At 44.4% G+C, this 22,182-nt stretch overlaps 1 pseudogene; it reads right to left on the bottom strand.

The window, feature by feature from the left end:
* Window positions 1–22,182, bottom strand: part of LOC135892056 (bromodomain-containing protein 4-like) — a 145,883-nt pseudogene that overhangs the window by 89,075 nt on the left and 34,626 nt on the right.

Here is a 22,182-nt window from a genome sequence, read left to right as displayed (position 1 = left end):
CATGAATTGGCAGGGCTATCTTTGCTGCTGGGGATGCCTGGAGTATGTCCGTGAGCTTGTGTTAAGTCTCTGGTAGTTGTGCTTTTGAAGAGGTCTTGAAAAGATATAAAATCATCCCCTGTAGTTTGGGGGAAGGGGGGGAGGAGGAGAGAAGAATGAGATGTGAGTGGGCAGCAAAGTGTCACCTTCAGTTGTGTCCTCAGGCTCCTGGGTCTCTTCCTCTTGTGTCTCTGAGAGTGCTGGGACAGTTGGCAAAGAGGACCATGCTACTATGGACCTAGACGGGATAGGGGGCCTGAGGTTTTGGGCCCTATACATTACCCGTGGATCCCAGTATGGCCAGTTTGGTGGGAATGGTATAGAGGCAGTGCCCATGGTTGACCATACCAGCCCTGCATGTCTGTAGATGTTTAGTGATGAAGTGTATATTACTGCCTCATCCTCTTCTTCCTCATCATTGGAGATAGGAGGGGCTGATCCACAGGGAGTGGTTAACAGGCTTGGTCCTGGTCTAGATGGGGTAATGTCCATACCAAGTAGAGGAGATTCAAGTGTTGAGGTCACTTTCAGGTCCACACGCCCAATTGCTGCGGAACTGTGACACTCGGTGCCAGGGACGTGCACTGACCAGGAATAAGAGTTGAAGCTGTCGGTGCAGATGACAGAGCTGTGCTTCATAGGTACAGCAGATGGCGCCATTGTACTGCTTTCAGAGTAGCAGCCGTGTTAGTCTGTATCCTCAAAAATAACAGGAGTACTTGTGGCACCTTAGAGACTAACAAATTTATTAGAGCATAAGCTTTCGTGGGCTACAACCCACTTCTTCGGATGCATATAGAGTGAAACATATATTGAGGAGATATATATACACACATACAGAGAGCATGAACAGGTGGGAGTTGTCTTACCAAGTCTGAGAGGCCAATTAAGTAAGAGAGGAGAAAAAAAAAAAAAAAAAAACTTTTGAAGTGATAATCAAGATAGCCCAGTACAGACAGTTTGATAAGAAGCAAGTGTGAGAATACTTACAAGGGGAGATAGAGTCAATGTTTGTAATGGCTCAGCGATTCCCAATCCCTATTTAGCCCTGAGTTGATTGTGTCTAGTTTGCATATCAATTCCAGCTCAGCAGTCTCTCCGTGGAGTCTGTTTTTGAAGTTTTTCTGTTTTAAGATAGCCACCCGCAGATCTGTCAAAGAATGGCCAGACAGGTTAAAGTGTTCTCCCACTGGTTTTTGAGTATTATGGTTCCTGATGTCAGATTTGTGTCCATTAATTCTTTTGCGTAGAGACTGTCCGGTTTGGCCAATGTACATGGCAGAGGGGCATTGCTGGCACATGATGGCATATATCACATTGGTAGATGTGCAGGTGAACGAGCCCCTGATGGTATAGCTGATGTGATTAGTGTGCTTGGTGCAGAGGTTTTCTTCTGCTGCGTAGGTGCCAAGCTGGGAGGCTTGACTTTACTGTGTGAACCTCTATTAGAAAGCTTGCCCACATAGGGTCTTTAGCTCCTCGGAAAGTCTCAGCACCGGACGTTCCCGGTGCGCTCTTGGTGCCATCAATACCGGGGCAGATTTTTCATTTGGAGATCACTTTCTTTTAGGCAATTCTCGGTGTGGGGATGAGTGTGGCTTTTTGGTATCCTTTCTAGAAGCAGGCTCCTTAGCAGCCGCTGTTGAAGCAGACCCCGTCAGATGCTGCCGCCCGTTGGCCAGGAAGCGTCCTGGACTCGGGCTTGGAGGCCAGTCTGAGGGATTTCTTCATCATAAGGAGCTTCAATTGGAGATCCCTGGCCTTCCTTGTCCAGGCTGTCAGTTTTCTGCAGTGCAGACACTTTTGGGTAATGTGTGTCTTGCCAAGGCAGGGGGGACACTGTGCATAGCCGTTAGAGACCAGTATGGAAAGTCTGCAAATCAGGCAGTGTTTAAAGCCAGGTGCGCTGGGCAGGCTTGAGAGAACAAGTCCTTGGAAAGAAAAACAGGGTTTATCCCTGTTTCTCCATTCCCCTCCCGCCCTTTTTCTTTTAAGGCAATAGCTGAGTACCTGACAAGGGAGGCAGGGGTAAAAGAGGAAAGGTGAAAAATATAATTTTTTTAAAATGAAAAAGTAAAATATTAAATATGAAGGGCAAGGGGATGGGGCAGCTAACTACAACTAAGCTAACACTATCAGGAACAACTATGAACTATTAAGCTTATTTGAGGTAAGAGAGGGTGCTGCTGGTCACTCCGACTCAAGCCAAAAGTGGTAGAGAAGGAACTGGGGGGTTGGCTGCACACCACTAATGTAACCGCTTGGCAGGGCGCGAGATGGCTACACCGTGTGCATGGCCCAACCAGGCACTGCTACCACAAATCTCTGATTAAAAGCACATGGCATCAAGACACCTAAAGCGGAACACCCACAGGGACACTTCTAGAAGAAGAATATATGCTTTCAAAACTTCTGCTGGCTACATTTGGGATTCTGGTAATATAAGACTCAATCTACACACTGGAGAACTTCATGCTGTGGAACACACACACACACACACACACACTCTCTCTCTCCCTCCCCCTCCTCCTCTCTCTCCCCCTCTTTTACAGTCTGCCTCTCTCCCTACCTGAATTCTACAGGTTGGTCTCTAAAGTGTCCTGTTACAGCTTTATTTTTTTAATCTCAACCAAAAACATTAATTTATAAAACAAAGTCCATTATTCATAATCACAAACTTAGAACAGTGAGAATTGTGCTGTGGCTTATCCCAGACACCAGCAGCTAACTGAACATATCCAGATTGCAGGAAGGATTCGTATACTACAAGATGCAGGTCAAAGAGATGCTCAGTTCTTGAGGCTTCTGGCAGATTCCACTCCTCGTGGCTATTCCTGACACACCCACTAGTAGTTGGCACAGTTTACTAGGCTAATGAGAGGCTTATTTGAAGGTACATTTCCCCAGAGGGCACACCCACTGTAATACTGAATTGATATCAGGGAACCCTGAAGTGATGCCAACACACTAATGTCACAAATATGACATTATAACTTCACTGCAAGATCAAGCAGAGGGTGAGCTAGTGAACATTATCCTATTGGAATACAGAAGACAGCTGTCCAAGTACACTCTGTTTGCAGAAAGGTTCTTCCTCAACACCTGCAGTAAGCTTCCCATCCTCCACAGCTTATCACATGAACTATCTTATTTATCAGTTAAACCAAAGACTAGTGACTATACAGTGAAGTCATTGTTAAATCTGCTTATAAAGATGATAGAAACCAGTAAGCCATTTTCTCCACTAGGATCCTATACTACTGGTGTTAGAAGAGTAACCTTTCAGCAAGGTGGTGGTCAAACCCACAAAGATGCTAATTAAAACCTATTTTCAAATACAACATACAAGAGATGTAAAAAAACATTTGTTGAGCAAGAGCTTTGGGCCTGAACTAAACCAGTGCAGAGCAATGTTTTATGGAACACTAGTCTACTTTCTATGGAGAGAGGGGGCTGTATAGCTTGGATGGCCTTCATCCCAGGAGAACGGGAACCAATCTTCTAGGGGACAGACTGCCTAGACTAGACAGGTGGGCATTAAACTAACAAAAGGGGAGGATGAAAACAGGGAACAAATGATGTTGAAAACAAAAGGAATCAAGGAACAAAGGGATGTGAAGAGAAGAAATGCTATAATTGCCTATACATCAATGCCAGGAGGCTGGGTAATAAAAAAGTAGAAATGGAATTGCTCATTTACAAGTGTATCATCTCACTTGTTCATATCACTAAAACCCAGTGGGAAAATTAGCATGATTGGAATGTTAAAACTAATGGTTATAAGTAGCTATTTAGGAAAGACTAAGCCCAGGTCTACACTAGTGGGGGGGTCGACCTAAGATACGCAACTTCAGCTACGCGAATAGCGTAGCTGAAGTCGGTGTATCTTAGGTTGACTTACCTGGCTGTGTGGACGGCGGTGAGTCGACCGCTCCCGCTCCCCCGTCAACTCCGCTTCCATCTCTCGCGAGCTGGAGTTCCGGAGTCGATGGGGAGTGTGATCGGGGATTGATTTTATCACGTCTTCACTACCCGATCCGGCGGGTAGTGAAGACCTGCCCTAAGTGGACAAAAGGGGGTGGAGATTGGCATTCTGTCAAAACCAGCACTGCCTGCTTCCGAGTTACTGAGAAGTCAAAAGCAAGTGATCTTGAAAGCTTATGGATCAATGTTCTCTAACAGATTAAGGCACAAGATGGGGTATTAGCTGGTGGCTGTTACAGACCACCAAATCACAATGGAGAACAGGATGGCTGTATCCTTAAAAGACCTACCTATAACTTGGGGAGGACTTCAATTTGAATGACACATGCTCGAGGGTCTCATGCTGCCAGTATTAAAACATACTCAGAATTTTTAAAACTATAAATGACAATTTCCTAACTCAAAAAATGATGCATCCAATATGGGGAAAAATCTAGAGTAGACCTCCCCTTGACAAATGAAGAATTAGTCACAGAACTAAAACATTCAGAGATGCAAGTGATTATGATTTGATCGCATTTGTTAATAATGTCCAAGCCAGTAATATGGATAAGTAATGTTTTAAAAGGCGAATTTCACAAAGATGAAGATAACTCAGTCAAATCAGCTGGAAGAAAGAATTTACACACAAAAATGTGAATGATAATTGGGAACTGTGTAAGAACTTTTAACTAAATGCTCAAAAAGTCACAACTGAGAAAGATGGTTAACAATGGAGAACACTGAATAAAAGACCAGCCAAGCCAAGGGGAAGTGAAAGCAACTATAAAATAATTCACACACACACATATATATATAGATAGATAGATCGATCTATCTATCTATATATCTATATCTATCGATCGATCTCTCCATGAAAACAAATGAAAAGAGGGGAAGTTGATTGCAATATATATAAATTAGAAGGTAGAAAATATAGAAAATTGATAAGGGAAGCAAAAGTATACAGAGAAATCTATGGTCAGCAGAGTTAAGAATAAAAAGTTTTTACATTATATTAAGAACAAAAGGAATCATAACAATGCTATTAGTCCATTACTTAATGGAAATGATAGAGTTGTCAATAATAATATGGCAGAATCATAGATCCATAGAATAGCAGGGTTGGAAGGGACCTCAGGAGGTTATGTAGTCCAACCCCCTCCTGCTCAAAGCAGGACCAAACCACAACTAAATCATCCCAGCCAGGGCTTTGTCAAGCCTGACCTTAAAAACCTCTAAGGAAGGAGATTCCACCACCTCCCTAGGTAACCCATTCCCAGTGCTTCACCACCCTACTAGTGAAAAAGTTTTTCCTAAGATCCAACCTAAACCTTCCCCACTGTAATTTGAGACCATTACTCCTTGTTCTGTCATCCGGTACCACTGAGAACAGTCTAGATCCATCCTCTTTGGAACCCCCTTTCAGGTAGTTGAAAGCAGCTATCAAATCCCCCCTCATTCTTCTCTTCTGCAGACTAAACAATCCCAGTTCCCTCAGCCACTTCTCATAAGTCATGTGCTCCAGCCTCCTAATCATTTTTGTTGCCCTCCGCTGGACTCTTTCCAATTTTTCCCACAGCCTTCTTGTACTGTGGGGCCCAAAATTGGACACAGTACTCCAGATGAGGCCTCACCAGTGTCGAATAGAGGGGAGTGATCACGTCCCTCGATCTGCTGGCAATGCCCCTACTTACACAGCCCAAAATGCCGTTAGCCTTCTTGGCAATAAAGGCACACTGTTGACTCATATCCAGCTTCTCAGCCACTGTAACCCCTAGGTCCTTTTCTGCAGAACTGCTGCTTAGCCATTCAGTCCCTAGTCTGTAGCAGTGCATGGGATTCTTCCGTCCTAAGTGCAGGACTCTGCACTTGTCCTTGTTGAACCTCATCAAATTTCTTTTGGCCCAATCCTCTAATTTGTCTAGGTCCCTCTGTATCCTATCCCTACCCTCCAATGTATCTACCACTCCTCCCAGTTTAGTGTCATCTGCAAACTTGCTGAGGGTGCAGTCCATACCATCTTCTAGATCATTAATGAAGATACTGAACAAAACCAGCCCCAGGACCGACACTTGGGGCACTCCGATTGATACCGGCTGCCAACTAGACATGGAGCCATTGATCACTACACGTTGAGCCCGACGATCTAGCCAGCTTTCTATCCACCTTACAGTCCATTCATCCCACCCATACTACTTTAACTTGCTGGCAAGAATACCGTGTCATTTATTTCTGTTCTGCTTTTGAGAAAGAGCCAGATGAATTCACAACATAAGATGATGATGAAACACTTTCCATTCCAACAGTAACTAAGAAGCACATTAAACAGCAGCTACTGAAGTCAGACATTTTTAAAATCAGCAGCTCTGGGTAACTTGCCTCCAAGAGTTTTAAAAGAGCAAGCTGAGGAGCTTGCTGCACTCAACATGATTTTCAATAAGTCTTGGAATAGTGGAGAAGTTACAGAGGAAAGAAACCAAGCTAAGGTTGTGCCAGTATTTAGAAAGGATACACAGGATGACTCAAGTAACTATAGGCCTCTCCGACTGACACTGAGCCTGGGCAAAATAATGGAGCAGCTGCTATGGGACTTGATTAATAAAGAATTAAAGGAGGGTAATGCCAATTAGACATGATTCGTATAAAAAAGATATTGTCAAACTAACTTGATTTTTTAAATTTAAAAGTATGATATTATATTCCCTCAGAATTTGGCACTGTTGCAACTGCTATTGGAATACTATATCCAGTTCTGGTGTCCACAATTCCAGGACGTTGAAAAATTTGGAGAGGTTAAATAGGTAAAGGCTCAAGGAGCTCAATTTATTTAACTCAGCCCTGGTCTACACTGGGTGTGGGGGGAAAATCGATCTAAGTGAATAACGTAGCTGAAGTCAACATACTTAGATCTACCATTGGAACATCTTACCAAGGGCTGCTGTTGAGTCTCTCTGGAAATTTTTAAATCAAGTTGGATTGGTCTTATTCAAATCTGAATTAATGTAGGGATGTCCTATGTCCTGCAATATACAGGAGGTCAGTCCTAGATCACAATGGTCCCTTCCAGCCTTAAGACTATGAATCTATGAACCAAGCTCCAAAAAACCTAAATTATTAAAAATGTGTAGGCTTGAGATGTAAGCACACAATACAAATATCGAACGTAAGTTTACATGCATAGTTTTACTCATTGTAATTTTAAATATCCTTCAATGTGATGTAGTTCACCTTTAAATAAACAAAGTATAAAGCATTCAGGCTGAAAACCCCACCATGCAAAGATCCACACAAAGCCAATGCATCAGTTTAGCCCTCAAAATAGAGCATGAGTGATAATTCAGTGGGGCACATGCCTTGTGTAAGCTGTCTACACAAAGCTGAATTTATCTTCAGTGAAGAGCATTTCATCTCAAAGGTAGCAAGCACACTTTTTCAAATGATGGCAGATTATTACAAAATGCAATAAAAATATGTTGTATATACATAACCTTGGAAAACCCACCCAGTAGATAGATCTATCAAAATTAAAAGCTGTCACCAATATGGATGCCTCTTAGGTGCAAAAACGACTTCAGTGCTTTATTCTGCTTGTTGCTCCTGTTTTCAGATGCTTTTTGCATTAGGAGCATGGTTACATCTAAACCTTAATATTCTTGAAGGGTTATGTAGGTGTCACCAAAACAAACATGCAAGTAACGTTAGACTTTTGAGAATCAGTTTCCCTTCAGTTACTAATCCTTTCCTAATTACAGTAGAACCTATTTGCCATGATGACTTAATTAACCAAATTAGCTGTTACATGAAAACACAGTAAAACTCAGGGAAATGGTATAATACAACATACTCTGCTTGTTTGACTACTGTAATTTACTTTTATGGGCCTTCACAATGTACTGATAGTATATTTAGTAAATATAATGAAGTGACAGTAATAAGATTTCACTCCTATAATCCTCATCTTTTAAACTTCACTGAAAAGTAAGGAGAGAACCATTTACTTGTGCTAATTATAATGTGTACATATTAGTATGGTTCTACTGCATAAGCAGGGTGCCCAAAGGCAAACATGGTCAAGGGAGTTCTAAAATGTGGCTCATATCCATTCGCTGTCAACAGCTCAGATATCCAATGTAGATAAGCAGCTGAAATTAAGATTAAGCACTGTATGTTGTGACTTGTAGTTTGACAATTACATGAGGGTGGCTGTTAATTTTTTGCTATTTTATTCAAATTGCATGGACCCTGCAACCAGTGGGCACTAGAGGGTACCCCTGAACAATAACAAGGACTGAACTCAAGAGTGGTCAGTAAAGTACTTTACCTGCTTCCTTCCTCCCACGTCCTCTTCCTTTTGCCTGGACTATTACAATTTCAGTTTCTTCCTCAGTCATTTCAGAGATTTTCTGCAGAAAAAGCTTTTCTAGAGCTTCTGCCATTAAGACTATGTCATCCCCTGGCTGGATTAACGATAGATAAAATAAATTAGGCCTGGCACACACTTTCGAAGCAAGGTTTGCATGAGATTGTAACCTAGAAAATTAATGCCACATTTAGGATTTTGCTCCGTCTTTTTCTCCCTTTAATATTGAGTTTAGTCATAACCAAGATTGAAAATGCAACAAAACCATTTCCGTACAGACATCATACATCTTTCACCCACCTATCCTATCCTGCACTCTAATACAGCGATCCCCAAACTTTTGAGGATCACATCCCCCTTACCTCGTGTCTTCCCCCCACCCCCCAGTACCTCCCTGAACCGGGGCTGGGAGTGGGGATGCGGCATGGGGGAGACACGGACAGCGATAAGGGGGACTCAGGGTGGGGCAGGAGCAGAGCCGCAGCTGGGCTGGGATGGGGGCTGGCATCCAGGCCCACGGTCGGGTGTGGCTCCACTCCAGGCCTTGCCCCCAGCCTCAGCCTCGGAATGGAGCTGGGGCCACCGGCCAAGGCTGGGGATGGGGCCAGGCACACATGTGGGGCTGGGAACTGGGGATGCAGCTAGGGGGCGGAGCAGAGCAGAGCTGGGGACAGTTAGGGGCTGGATGGCACTCCCTCCCTGTCCCCGTGGGGGCTGGCCCAGGCCCCGCCCTGCCCCCCCAGACAGTCATCCACACCCCTTAGGGGAGCTCACCCCACACTTTGGGGACCTCTGCTCTAATACTTCTGGATCCCAACCAAGTGGTTCCTCTAATGTTTCTTTTTTAAATGTTTACATTAGGAGTAGTAGTAGTGGTATTTATATTATGATCATATCCAAAGGCCTATGGCCCTACGACACTGGATGCTGAACAAACAGAAAAGAGAGATACATTATCTTTGCACTGAAGGGCTTACATTCTAAAGACAGCACAAACAGATGATGGGTAGAGAGATGTGAATACAACGTACAGACAAATGAGTATGGTGAAGAACAGCTTTGTTGCTGCACTGTAATTTGGTTTTTCAACTGGAAACAGAAGTAGGGAGTGGGAAAAGAAAGGAAGTGGAATAATCCCAGTTTGTCACCTGCTAGTGGTATGATCAGCAGGCTGCATTTTGTAGGCATCATGGCAGGTGTGTGTTAAGGAGGGATCTGAAGGACAATATGGCAATGGCTCTTTGGATTTTATCAGGGAATTTTACCCACTCATAAGGGGAATTATGGGAGAAAGCATAGAGATGTTTAAGGAAGAAGCTGACTGGTGGGCAGCCAAGGCTGGGAATTCTGGCAGTGAGAAGGAAAGGGTCATTATAAAAAGAAGCCAGTTGCGAACCAGCTGAGTGGTGAACAGCGGAGAGGCTAACAGAGGAAGTTTGACTGGCAGTTCACCTGGGAAGAGCCCACTGAGGCTTTCATCTTGCAGGCTTCTCTGAGTAGTTACTGCAACAGCTAAGGAAGCTCTTAGAAGGGAGGTAATATGGATGGTGAGTGATCAGCTGTTGTGAACTGCACAGGATGTGCCATGTTTATCTTTCTTCCACAGGACAGAAGCGACTTTGTCCGTACAAAGTGCAAGCTGGTCTCCATACTGAAAGAGAAGGTTCAAGGACTGGAGAAACAAGTATCAACACTGCACTGCGTAAGAGAAAACAAAGGTTTCCTGGACAGAGGTCAGGATATGCTTCTGCGGGCACAACATTCTGAAGAATCAGAGCAGGCTGCACAGTGGGGACAGAAGGACGGTGAAGAAAATTGGCAGCATGTGACCTCCAGAAGAAGAAAGAGGAGCATCCATGTACCAGCAATGCAGATACAGGTGAGCAACCGTTTTCATGTTCTCTCCACAGGTACTAATGCAGAGAGTGGACTAGATGATACATCCAAGGGAAGGGAGCAGAAGGAGACTCCACAGATTAGAAGGCATGAGATGCACTGTCCTACGGATGGAGGTTCCACAACCACCACTCCCAAGAGAAGGAGGTGGGGGGTGGTGGTTGGGGACTTCCTCCTAAGGGGGACAGAGTCATCTATCTGCCGTCCCAACCAGGAAAACCGAAAAGTGTGCTGCTTCCCAGGAGCTAGGATTCACGATGTGAGAGAGAGACTGCCACCACTCATCAAGCCCTCGGATCACTACCCCTTCCTGCTTCTCCACGTGGGCACCAATGATACTACCAAGAATGACCTTGAGCAGATCACTGCAGACTACGTGGCTCTGGGAAGAAGCATAAAGGAATTTGAGGCACAAGTGGTGTTCTCGTCCATCCTCCCTGTGGAAGGAAAAGGCCCATGTAGAGATTGTTGAATCGTAGAAGTCAACGAATGGCTACGCAGGTGGTGTCAGAGAGAAGGCTTTGGATTGTTTGACCATGGGATGGTGTTCCAAGAAAAAGGATTGCTAGGCAGAGACGGGCTCCACCTAACGAAGAGCGGGAACAGCATCTTCGCAAGCAGACTGGCTAACCTAGTGAGGAGGGCTTTAAACTAGGTTCACCGGGGGAAGGAGACCAAAGCCCTGAGGTAAGTGGGGAAATGGGATACCGGGAGGAAGCACGAGCAGGAGAGTGCAAGAGGGGAGGACTCCTGCCTCAAACTGAGAAAGCAGGACTATCAGCGAGTTATCATAAGTGCCTATACACAAATGCAAGAAACCTGGGAAACAAGCAGGGAGAACTGGAAGTCCTGGCACAGTCAAGGAACTATGATGTGATTAGAATAACAGAGACTTGATGGGATAACTCACATGACTGGAGTACTGTCATGGATGGATATAAACTGTTCAGGAACAACAGGCAGGGCAGAAAAGGTGGGGGAGTTGCATTGTATGTAAGAGAGCAGTATGACTGCTCCGGTATGAAACTGCAGAAAAACCTGAGAGTCTCTGGATTAAGTTTAGAAGTGTGAGCAACAAGGGTGATGTCGTGAAGGTAATCTGCTATAGACCACCAGACCAGGGGGATGAGGTGGACGAGGCTTTCTTCCGGCAACTAACAGAAGTTACTAGATCACAGGCCCTGGTTCTCATGGGGGACTTCAATCACCCCGATATCTGCTGGGAGAGCAATACACCAGTGCACAGACAATCCAGGAAGTTTTTGGAAAGTGTAGGAGACAATTTCCCGGTGCAAGTGCTGGAGGAACCAACTAGGGGCAGAGCTCTTCTTGACCTGCTTCTCACAAACAGGGAAGAATTTGTAGGGGAAGCAAAGTGGATGGGAACCTGGGAGGCAGTGATCATGAGATGGTCGAGTTCAGGATCCTGACACAAGGAAGAAAGAAGAACAGCAGAATAAGGACCCTGGACTTCAGAAAAGCAGACTTTGACTCCCTCAGGGAACTGATGGGCAGGATCCCCTGGGAGAACAACATGAGGGGGAAAGGAGTCCTGGGGAGCTGGCTGTATTTTAAAGAATCCTTATTGCGGTTGCAGGAACAAACCATCCCGATGTGTAGAAAGAATAGCAAATATGGCAGGCGACCAGCTTGGTTTAACAGTGAAATCCTTGCTGATCTTAAACACAAAAAAGAAGCTTACAAGAAGTGGAAGATTGGACAAATGTCCAGGGAGAAGTATAAAAATATTGCTCAGGCATGCAGGAGTAAAATCAGGAAGGCCAAATCACACTTGTAGTTGCAGCTAGCAAGGTATGTTAAGAACAACAAGAAGGGTTTCTACAGGTATGTTAGCAACAAGAAGGTGGTCAAGGAAAGTGTGGGCCCCTTACTGAATGGGGGAGGCAATCTAGTGACAGAGTATGTGGAAAAAGCTAATGTACTCAATGCTTTTTTTGCCTCGGTCTTCACGAAAAAGGTCAGCTCCCAGACTACTGCACTGGGCAGCACACTATGGGGAGGAGGTGACCAGCCGTCTGTGGAGAAAGAAGTGGTTCAGGACTATTTAGAAAAGCTGGATGAGCACAAGTCCATGGGGCCGGATACACTGCATCCGAGGGTGCTAAAGGAATTGGCGGATGTGATTGCAGAGCCACTGGCCATTATCTTTGAAACCTCATGGTGATCAGGGGAGGTCCCGGATGACTGGAAGAAGGCTAATGTAGTGCCCATCTTTAAAAAAGGGGAGGAGGAGGATCCGGGGAACTACAGGCCAGTCAGCCTCACCTCAGTCCATGGAAAAATCATGGAGCAGGTCCTCAAGGAATCAATTTTGAAGCACTTAGAGGAGAGGAAAGTGATCAGGAACAGTCAGCATGGATTCACCAAGGGCAAGCCATGCCTAACTAACCTAATTGCCTTCTATGATGAGATAACTGGCTCTGTGGATGAGGGGAAAGCAGTGGACGTGTTATTCCTTGACTTTAGCAAAGTTTTTGACACTGTCTCCCACAGTATTCTTGCCAGCAAGTTAAAGAAATATTGGCTGGATGAATGGACTATAAGGTGGATAGAAAGCTGGCTAAATCGTCGGGCTCAACGGGTAGTGTTCAATGGCTCCAGGTCTAGTTGGCAGCCAGTATCAAGTGGAGTGCCCCAAGGGTCGGTCCTGGGGCCGGTTTTGTTCAATATCTTCATTAATGATCTGGAGGATGGCATGGATTGCACCCTCAGCAAGTCTGTAGATGACACTAAACTGGGAGGACTGGTAGATATGCTGGAAGGTAGGGATAGGATACAGAGGGAGCTAGACAAATCAGAGGACTGGGCCAAAAGAAATTTTATGAGGTTCAACAAGGACAAGTGCAGAGTCCTGCACTTAGGACCGAAGAATCCCATGCACTGCTCCAGACTAGGGACAGAGTGGCTAGGCAGCAGTTCTGCAGAAAAGGATCTAGGGGTTACAGTAAACGAAAACCTGGATATGAGTCAACAGTGTGCCCTTGTTGCCAAGAAAAATTGGAAAGAGTCCAGCGGAGGGCAACAAAAATGATTAGGGGGCTGAAGCATATGACTTATGAGGAGAGGCTGAGGGAACTGGGATTGTTTACTCTGCAGAAGAGAAGAATGAAGGGGGATTTGATAGCTGCTTTCAACTACCTGAAAGGGGGTTCCAAAGAGGATGGACTAGACTGTTCTCAGTGGTACCAGATGACAGAACAAGGAATAATGGTCTCAAGTTGCAAAGGGGATATTAGGAAAACTTTTTCACTAGGAGGGCGGTGAAGCACTGGAATGGGTTACTAGGGAGGTGGTGGAATCTCCTTCCTTAGAGGTTTTTAAGGTCAGGCTTGACAAAGCCCTGGCTGGGATGATTTAGTTGGGGATTGGTCCTGCTTTGAGCAGGGGGTTGGACTAGATGACCTCCTGAGGTCCCTTCCAACCCTGATATTCTATGAATATGCTGATAATATTACTAGATGAGTTTGGTATGGATGGGGCTAAGTTAGGAACATCCTTAAAGATGAAGACAAGAAACCTGTATGTGATGCACAGGTGAAGGTGGTGTCAACGTGAGGAATCAACAAGAGCTGATATCGTCAGAGCAACAAGCCAAGATGATCATTTTAGCAGCAGCTCCTCATGGAAGCAGGCAGCAGCAGTTAAGGGCAAAAGAGGGGAGACTGCAGTTGTCAAGACATGAATGATGAGGGCTTGGGTGAAAGTTTTGGCTGTGTGGACAGAGGTCATATTTTAAAGATGTGCAAGAAAACAGCAATATATAAAAAAAAAGAACTGAATTCATGGGTGGAGGGTATAATAGGCCAGGGAAGCTCTGCATGCCAGCCCGGGCTGCCGGACTCCCGGTTGCAGGGTTTGGCAGTGAAGTTTTTGCTTTATTATGCCCCATGCAGGTTCCAAGGCGCCTGAGGAGGCACATACCACCTCCTCAGCTGCTCTGGAACTTGCATGGGGCATATCAGACACTTTTCCCCTGGGCGGGTTGGGTCCGGGGAGGGGGAAGCACGGCACAGCTTCGGCCAAACCAAGGCTTTGGGGGGCGGGGGAGAGAAGAGGGTCTCCACCCACCACCCAAGGCTTTGGGGGGGGAGCCCCTCCTCCCACCACCCATGACTGAATGTGTGGGTCCAGTGACAGGGCAGAGTCAAAAGCTTACACCCAGGTTATGGGCCTGAGTGCCTGGGAGGAAGGGGGAATGTGGAGGGCTTGAAAGGAAAGATCAAGAACTGAGTTTTGGCCATGTTAAGGTTAAGATGATGACTGGACTTCCATGAAGAGATGTCAGAAAAACAGGTTGAGATACTAGACTGGATAAAAAGAGATAATATATCAGTGGAGAGGTAAGATTGTGAGTCATGAGCATAAAGATCATCACTAAAACCATGTTTGCAGATAGAATGCCTAGAGTGTTGAGGGAGAAAAAGAGAAAGCCCTAGGAGGAAGCCTTGAGGGACACAACAGCAGAAGAAAATATGAACGAGCAGTCTGAGGAAAAAAGAACCATGAGAAGACAGAATCATGAAAAGCCAACAAAGGGGAAAATTTCCAGACGTAAGGAGTGGTTGATGGTGTCTAAAGCTGCCGAGAGGTCAAGGAGGATAAAGAAAGAGTACAGAAACCGAGTTTTGGCCATGGAAAGGTCATTAGAGACTTTACTGTGCAATTTCAGTGAAGTGCAGAGGGCAGAAGCCAGTTTGAAGGGTCAACAACAGAACTGGAAGAAAAACTCCAAACAGCAGTTGCAGATAGAATGTTGAATGAGTTTGGAGATGAAGGTGAGAAGAGAGATTGGACCATGGTCTGAGGGGGAAGATAGGGAGGCCTAAACATGCTTGCATTGTAAGGCAAAAGGAATGTGATGAAAGAGAGGATGATAAGAGTGAGAAAAGGGTGAGAGCAGATGTAAGGGAGGTTAGAAGACAAGAGCGGATGGGGCACTTGGGCAGGAAGAGGAGAGGAGGCAGGAAGTCTTGGTGCCAATGATGGGGAAGGAGGAGTGTGTACTAAGGGCAAGAGGAGGAAGGGAAGTGTAGTGTAGTGGGAGATCTTTGAACAAATGAACAAAATCCTGTGGGGGTCACACAGCTTCTTCGCTGCCTATGGAACCTACAAGTTAATAACTCACTCTAAGGAAGCGTCTCTTAACACTTAGTCCCAGATCCCGTTCACAGCTCCTTGTTCTTAAGACTATTACCTTCTCCAACAGTTTGGTGGCCTCCATCTTCTCTCTACCTCATAGTTTCACAACTCAGCCATGTCCCCTATTTCAGTTTTAGAAGCATAAATCAATTCTTTTCCCGACCTATCCTCAATTATAAACACCCCACTCCCTGCCACCCTAGAGATCTTTTCTGCTCTCTGTATCTTTTTTAATTCCTTGATAGCCCCCCTGTAAAATGGCATGCAGAACAGTGCACACTGTGCAAGGGGGAATCGCATAGCGCTATAGTAAGAACACAACTGGGCCCAAAGGATTCATTGCAGCATTCCACTTCTCACCTCCTTCCTACCACCAAGCATGTAGCCTCACCCCCCAGCAGTCTCCGGCCTCTTAACCATAGATATTTAAATGCCAATATCCACTATTAACTCATCTGAGAGAATATCAGGAAGATAGGTCTGTCTTGTCTTTTCATTGCATAAAGGCAAGAGGGGCCTAAACGGCTATCAAATTATTAGTATCCACAGTTCTCAAGAAACTAACTGTTAATCTGGATTCAGTTACATTTAAGGATTGTTATAAGTAGTAACATCTGAACCAACCACATGCAGTTCTGAAGTGGTGCAATGATTACAGTACATTCGTTTGGCAGGCCCAAATTCATAGTCATATACCTTATTGTAGATGTAACAATTTGTAAACATTGTATTAAAGTCCTGGATACATTCTTGAGCATTCCAGTAGTAGTTATTCTCCAAACGTTTCCTTATTGTTCCCATGTCCATAGGAGTTTTAATAATCTTATAATAATCCTGTGGAAATCAGAGAGAGAAATATCAGTTTAGAACCTGGAAAAATCCAACAGTGCTGGTACATAAAGTGCATATTTACAGGTACTATTATAGGATAAATGCAAAGCTTTGATAAGCTTTTTCATGCCTCTTACTTCTAATCACTGAACTTTACTGATTACTCTAACCCAGGGATGCTCAACCTATGACCCACGGGCCATACACAGCCCACTAGATTTCATAAGGCCCGTGGCCTGCTTCAACACAATATACTAACGGCTGATTCATTAGAGTTTTGTCGTCATATTTACATCATTTTCGTTTAAACAAGGATGTAAAATCTGTTTGGCCCACACAAGGTTGTGTGTAGGTTTATGTGGCCCTCCTGTGTTATAAGGTTAGGCACCACTGCTCTAACCAAACCCGTGGGGAGCTTTCAAATGAAAACTATACTCAGAACTCCTGTCTATCACAAAGAGTTCTTGCCTCAGCCACCATCAATCACTTTACAGTAACTTAGGCCGGGTCAACACTACAAAGTTAGGCTGATGTAAATCATCTTGGGTTCATCTATTTGTGCATAAAATGGTATTTGGCGAACGTAAGCGCCCCATTGCGGTGATGCAGTAAAACCACCTCCCTAAATTGCACTGAGCCATGGTCGATCTACTGAGGTTGACAGTGAGTGTAGATGCTGCATGACATATGTCATAGACTTTAAGGTCAGAGGGGATGGTCACGATCATCTAGTCTGACCTCCTGCACATTGCAGGCCACAGTACCTTACCCATCCACTCCCGAAATAAACCCCATAACTCTGGCTGAGTTACTGAAGTTCTCAAATCATGGTTTTAAGACTTCAAGTTACAGAGAATTCGCCATTTACACTAGTTTAAACCCGTAAGTGACCCGTGCAGCAGAGGAAGGCGAAAACTCCCGGGGTCTCTGCCTGGGGAAAAATTCCTTCCTGACCCCGAATATGAGCATGAACAGCCAGGCAGATACCTGGGAAAGAATTCTCTGTAGAAGCTCAGAGCCCTCCTCATCTAATGTCCCATCTCCAGCCGCTGGGGATTTTTGCTTCTGGCAGTCGCAGATGGGCCACATGCCATTGGAGGCAGTCCCATCATCCCATCCCCTCCGTAAACTTATCAAGCTCAGTCTTGAAGTCAGTTAGGTTTTTGCCCCCACTGCTTCCCTTGGAAGGCTTTTCCAGAATTTCACTCCTCTATGGTTAGGGTTAGAAACCTTCGCCTAATTTCAAGCTTAAACTTGCTGATGGCCAGTTTACATCCATTCGTTTTTGTGTCCACATTGGTGCTAAAATAACTCCTCTCCCCTCGGGTATTTATCCCTCTGACGTATTTATAGAGAGCAATCATATCTCCCCTCAGCCTTCTTTTGCTTAGGCTAAACAAGGCAAGCTCTTTGAGTCTCCTCTCATAGGTAGGTTTTCGATCCTCCAGCAGTTGTCACACAATGACCAACAGTGACTGCTCTTGGTCACATTTGTGAACTCCACTGCCCAAGCATCAAGATCGGAAGATACTCCCTTACCCGTTAAAATCTCCACATATTTTTTTAAATGCCAGAGATCCTAGAAATCCGTTTGCCACCGAAAAACGTGGAATTTGCATTTTTACAGAGAATCTTTAGTTTTCACATTTCTAAAAACATATACTATGGAACTCCGATTATCCAATCTAATTGGGATTGGGGCCAGAGTAACGGAATTTTTGATTATCCAATCAGCAGAATAGGCGGGGCTCGGGTTGCCAGCCCCAGGCGGCGGGGCTTGGTCTGTCAGCCCAAAAATTCTAAATATATCAATAAAACATTGGTGTTCAACTGATACCTATATATATTATGGCTAGGGAAACTAAAGTTCAGCATTTCATTTTAATTACTGAAAAACTACAGGGCTTTGGAGCTGTGCTCCGGTTCCGCTCCAGCTCCGGGCAAAAACCTGCAGTTCCACTGCTCCGGAGCTGCTCTGGGCTTCGCTCCAAAGCCCTGGATTTTTATGTTTTTATCATCGGATAATTTTGAGTTATCACAGAAAACTAGGATTCCTGCTGATAGCCCACCTCAGTAAGCACATCTAGAAGCTCTCCTTTGTTGTGTGCAACTGCCCAACCAACCATGCCGGCTCTGTATACTAGACACTTTCCTGCTTGGAGTAGACAGGAGGTATTGGATCTACTGGGCCTGAGGGGAGAAGAGGCTGTACAGGCACAGCTGTGGACCAGCCACAGAAATGTGGACAGCTACGAAATGATTGCACAGGTGATGCAGATGAAGGAGTACAACAGGGATCAGCAGCAGTGACGTGTGAAACTGAAGGTATCGTGGAAGGCATACCACAAGGCCAGACCAGTTGCCTTTACACCAAGCTGCATGACATACTTGGCAGAGACCCCACCAGCCACCTGGATACCTCTGAGGAGCCCAAGGCAGAGAACCCTGCCTTAAACAGCAAGGAGGAGAAGTACTGGAGGGAGAGGGGCCCAGCTATGCCACAAACCAGGACCAGTTTGAGACTCTACCTCAGTTTAGCCAGTGTCACCAGCTGAGCATGAATGAGCCCAGTCCAGGGTACGGAACTTCAGGTAAGCGTGTGCATACATTTTCCCTTACAATATGTAAATGTAAAGATGATGCCTGGACCAACCCCGAGACAGCAGGAGAAAGGTATTGACTTCCCATCGTTTTACTCGTTCAAGAGGAGGTAGTGGTACAACCAACAGAGGGAGAGTTATTTGCTCTTCGTTCCCAGGCAGAGTTAGGCGCAGGGTAGGAGCCCATGCAGGAGCAGTTTATGTCCATAAGGACATCTCTTTTGTATCCTCCTGAGAGGCCTCATGATGGTACTCTGCAATCCTCTCCTCAAAAGATTTAGGGATTTTATTTCTTCCTCTCATGGCACTCCATGACGGCTGCACCAGTGCCTTCTGAAGTCAACGAGCTAGCGGCATATGGGCTTGGGCAGTTTTGGGATGCCCAGCAGCAGCTGTGCTCTCTGTGCCCGTTTTACCCTAAGGTTGACTGTGCGCTGTGTGAAGAAGTACTTATTTTTGTTTGTTTTAAACCTCCTGCCTATTAATTTCACTGGGTGCCCCCTGGCTCTTGTGTTAGCCATATTCCCTTTCTCCACACTATTCATGATTTTATAAACCTCTATCATACCCCCCTTAGTAATCTCTTTTCCAAGCTGAAAAGTCTCAGTCTTTTTAATCTCTCCTCACATGGAAGCTCTTCCATAACCTTAATCATTTTTGTTGTCCTTTTTTGTACCTTTTCCAATACTAAGCATCTTTTTTGAGATGGGGCAACCAACTCACATGCAGTATTCAAGGTGTGGGTGCACCATGGATTTATATAGTGACATAATGATATTTTCTGTCTTATTATCTATCGCTTTCTTAATGGTTCCTAACATTGTTAGCTTTTTTGACTGCGGATGCATATTGAGCGGCATTTTCAGAGAACTCTACACAACTCCAAGATCTCTTTCCAGAGTGGTAACAGGTTCTAAATTAGCTATCATTTTGTGTGTATAGTTGGGATTGTGTTTTCCAATGTGCATTATTTTGCAATTTATCAACCATTTTCTTGCCTAGTCACCCAGTTTTCTGAGATCCCCTTCTAACTCTTCACAGTCTGTTTTGCACTTAACTATCTTGAGTAATTTTGTATCGTCTGCAAATTTTGCCAACTCACTGTTCACCCCTTTTTCCAGAACATTTATGAATATGATGAACAGCACTGTTCTCAGTACCGTTTCCTGGAGGATACCACTATTTACCTCTCTCCATTCTGAAAAGTGACCATTTATTCCTACCCTTTGTTTCCTGTCTTTTAACCAGTCCTTGATCCATGAAAGGACCTTTCCTCTTATCCCATGACGGCTTACTTTGCTCAGGGACCATGTCAAAAGCTTTCTGAAAGTCTATGTACAGTATATCCACTGGATTATCCTTGTCACGTGCTTGTCTCCTCCCTCAAAGAATCTAATAGGTTGGTGAGGCATGATTTCCCTTTACAAAAGCAGTGTTGACTCTTCCCCAACAAACTGTGTTCATCTATACGTCTGATAATTCTGTGTTTTGCTATAGTTTCATCCAATTTGCCTGCCACTGAAAGTTAGGCTTATTGGCCTATAATTGCTAGGATCACCTCTGGAGCTTTTTTTAAAAATTGGTGTCACAATTTATCCTCCAGGCATCTGGTACAGAAGCTGATCTAAATGATAGGGTAGTTTTGCAATTTCATATTTGAATTCCTTCAGAATTCTTGGGTGAATACCATCTGGTCCTGGTGACTTATTAGTTTCATTTATCAATTTGTTCAAAAATCTCCTCTACTGACAACTCAATCTGTGACAGTTCCTCAGATCTGTCACCTAAGAAGAGTGGCTCAGTTATGAGAAACTACTTCACATCCTCTGCAAAGACTGATGCAAAGATTTGTTTAGTTTCTCCACAATGGCCTAATCTTTTTTGAATGCCCCGTTAGCATGTTGATCGTCCGGCGAACCCACTGATTGTTTGGCAAGCTTCCTGCTTCTAATGGATGTACTTAAAAAAAAAATTGCTGTTTGTTTTTAAGACTTTGGTTAGTTGGTCTTCAAATTCTTTTTTGGCCTGCCTAATTATATTTTTACACTTGACTTGCCACAATTTATGCTCCTTTCCATTTTCCTCAGTAAGACTTAACTTCCACTTTTTAAAGGATGCCTTTTTGCTTCTCACTGCTTCTTTTACTTTGTTGTTTAGCCATGGTGGCACTTTTTTGGTCCTTTTACAATGTTTTTAATTTGGGGTATACATTTAATGTGAGCCTCTATTATGGTGTTTAAAAAAAATTTCCATGCAGCTTGCAGGCATTTCACTTTTGACTGTGCCTTTTAATTTCCATTTAACTAGCTTCCTAATTTATGTATAGTTCACCTTTCTGAAGTTAAATGCTACTATGGTGGGGCTTCTTTGCTGTCCTCCCTCCTCCCCCCCCCCCCCGATGTTAAATTTAATTATATTATGGTTGCAATTACCAAGCGATTCAGCAATATTCACCTCTTGGAACAGATCCTGTGCTCTGCTTAGGACTAAATCAAGAACTGCCTTTCCCCTTGTGGGTTCTAGGACTAGCTGTTCCAAGGAGGAGTTATTGAATGGTGTCTAGAAACTTTATCTTCGCATACCATCCTTAGGTGACATGGATCCATTAATATGGGGATAGTTGAAATCCTGCATTATTATTGAGATTTCTATTTTTTACAGCCTCTCTAATCTCCCTGAGCATTTCACAATCACCATCTTGGTCAGGTGGTCGGTAATATATTTCTACTGCTATATTCACAGGGCGCTCTCTCCAGAAGAGCTCTCAATGGCTTCCCCAACCATTCTGTGGTCTTTTAGTATAGGCAGATGGCATATTTTACAACCCTTTGTCCCTCCCTGCCTGTGAAGATGTTATGTGAGCCACAGGACTCTGGCAGACAGTTAAGGAGTGACCATGGAGGCACAAGAGGCTTCAAAATGTCTGTAAGCCAATTAAGTATGTTTACATTTAAAAATCTTCCCTTATAAAATTACTGAATATTACTGAACAGCACTGGAGGCCACAACAAACATAGCTGCAGGCAGCCTGTAGGCTGTATGAGTACCAAGGCACTCCACTAAGGCCATGAGTATTTTAGCTTCCATCAAGGTCTATGCTAACTAATACAAAATAGCACAGATGAAGCAATTGACTACACAGAACACAGAACAGTATTCTGAGTGGCAGGGAAGAGTGAAGTCCAAGGTGGCAAATACCTTGGCTCATCTTCTTAATGATTCCTGCTGCTTGACAGCCAGAGAGATGAATTAACTAGTCTGGACTGGGGGACAGGAGGGAATAGTATCCTAACATATTAAACAACTCAAAATATTTATTCCTAATGCATT

The sequence above is a fragment of the Emys orbicularis genome, chromosome 19 (assembly GCF_028017835.1).
Source record: "Emys orbicularis isolate rEmyOrb1 chromosome 19, rEmyOrb1.hap1, whole genome shotgun sequence".
Lineage (NCBI taxonomy): Eukaryota > Metazoa > Chordata > Testudines > Emydidae > Emys > Emys orbicularis.
This window is presented reverse-complemented; position numbering and strand designations above follow the sequence as displayed.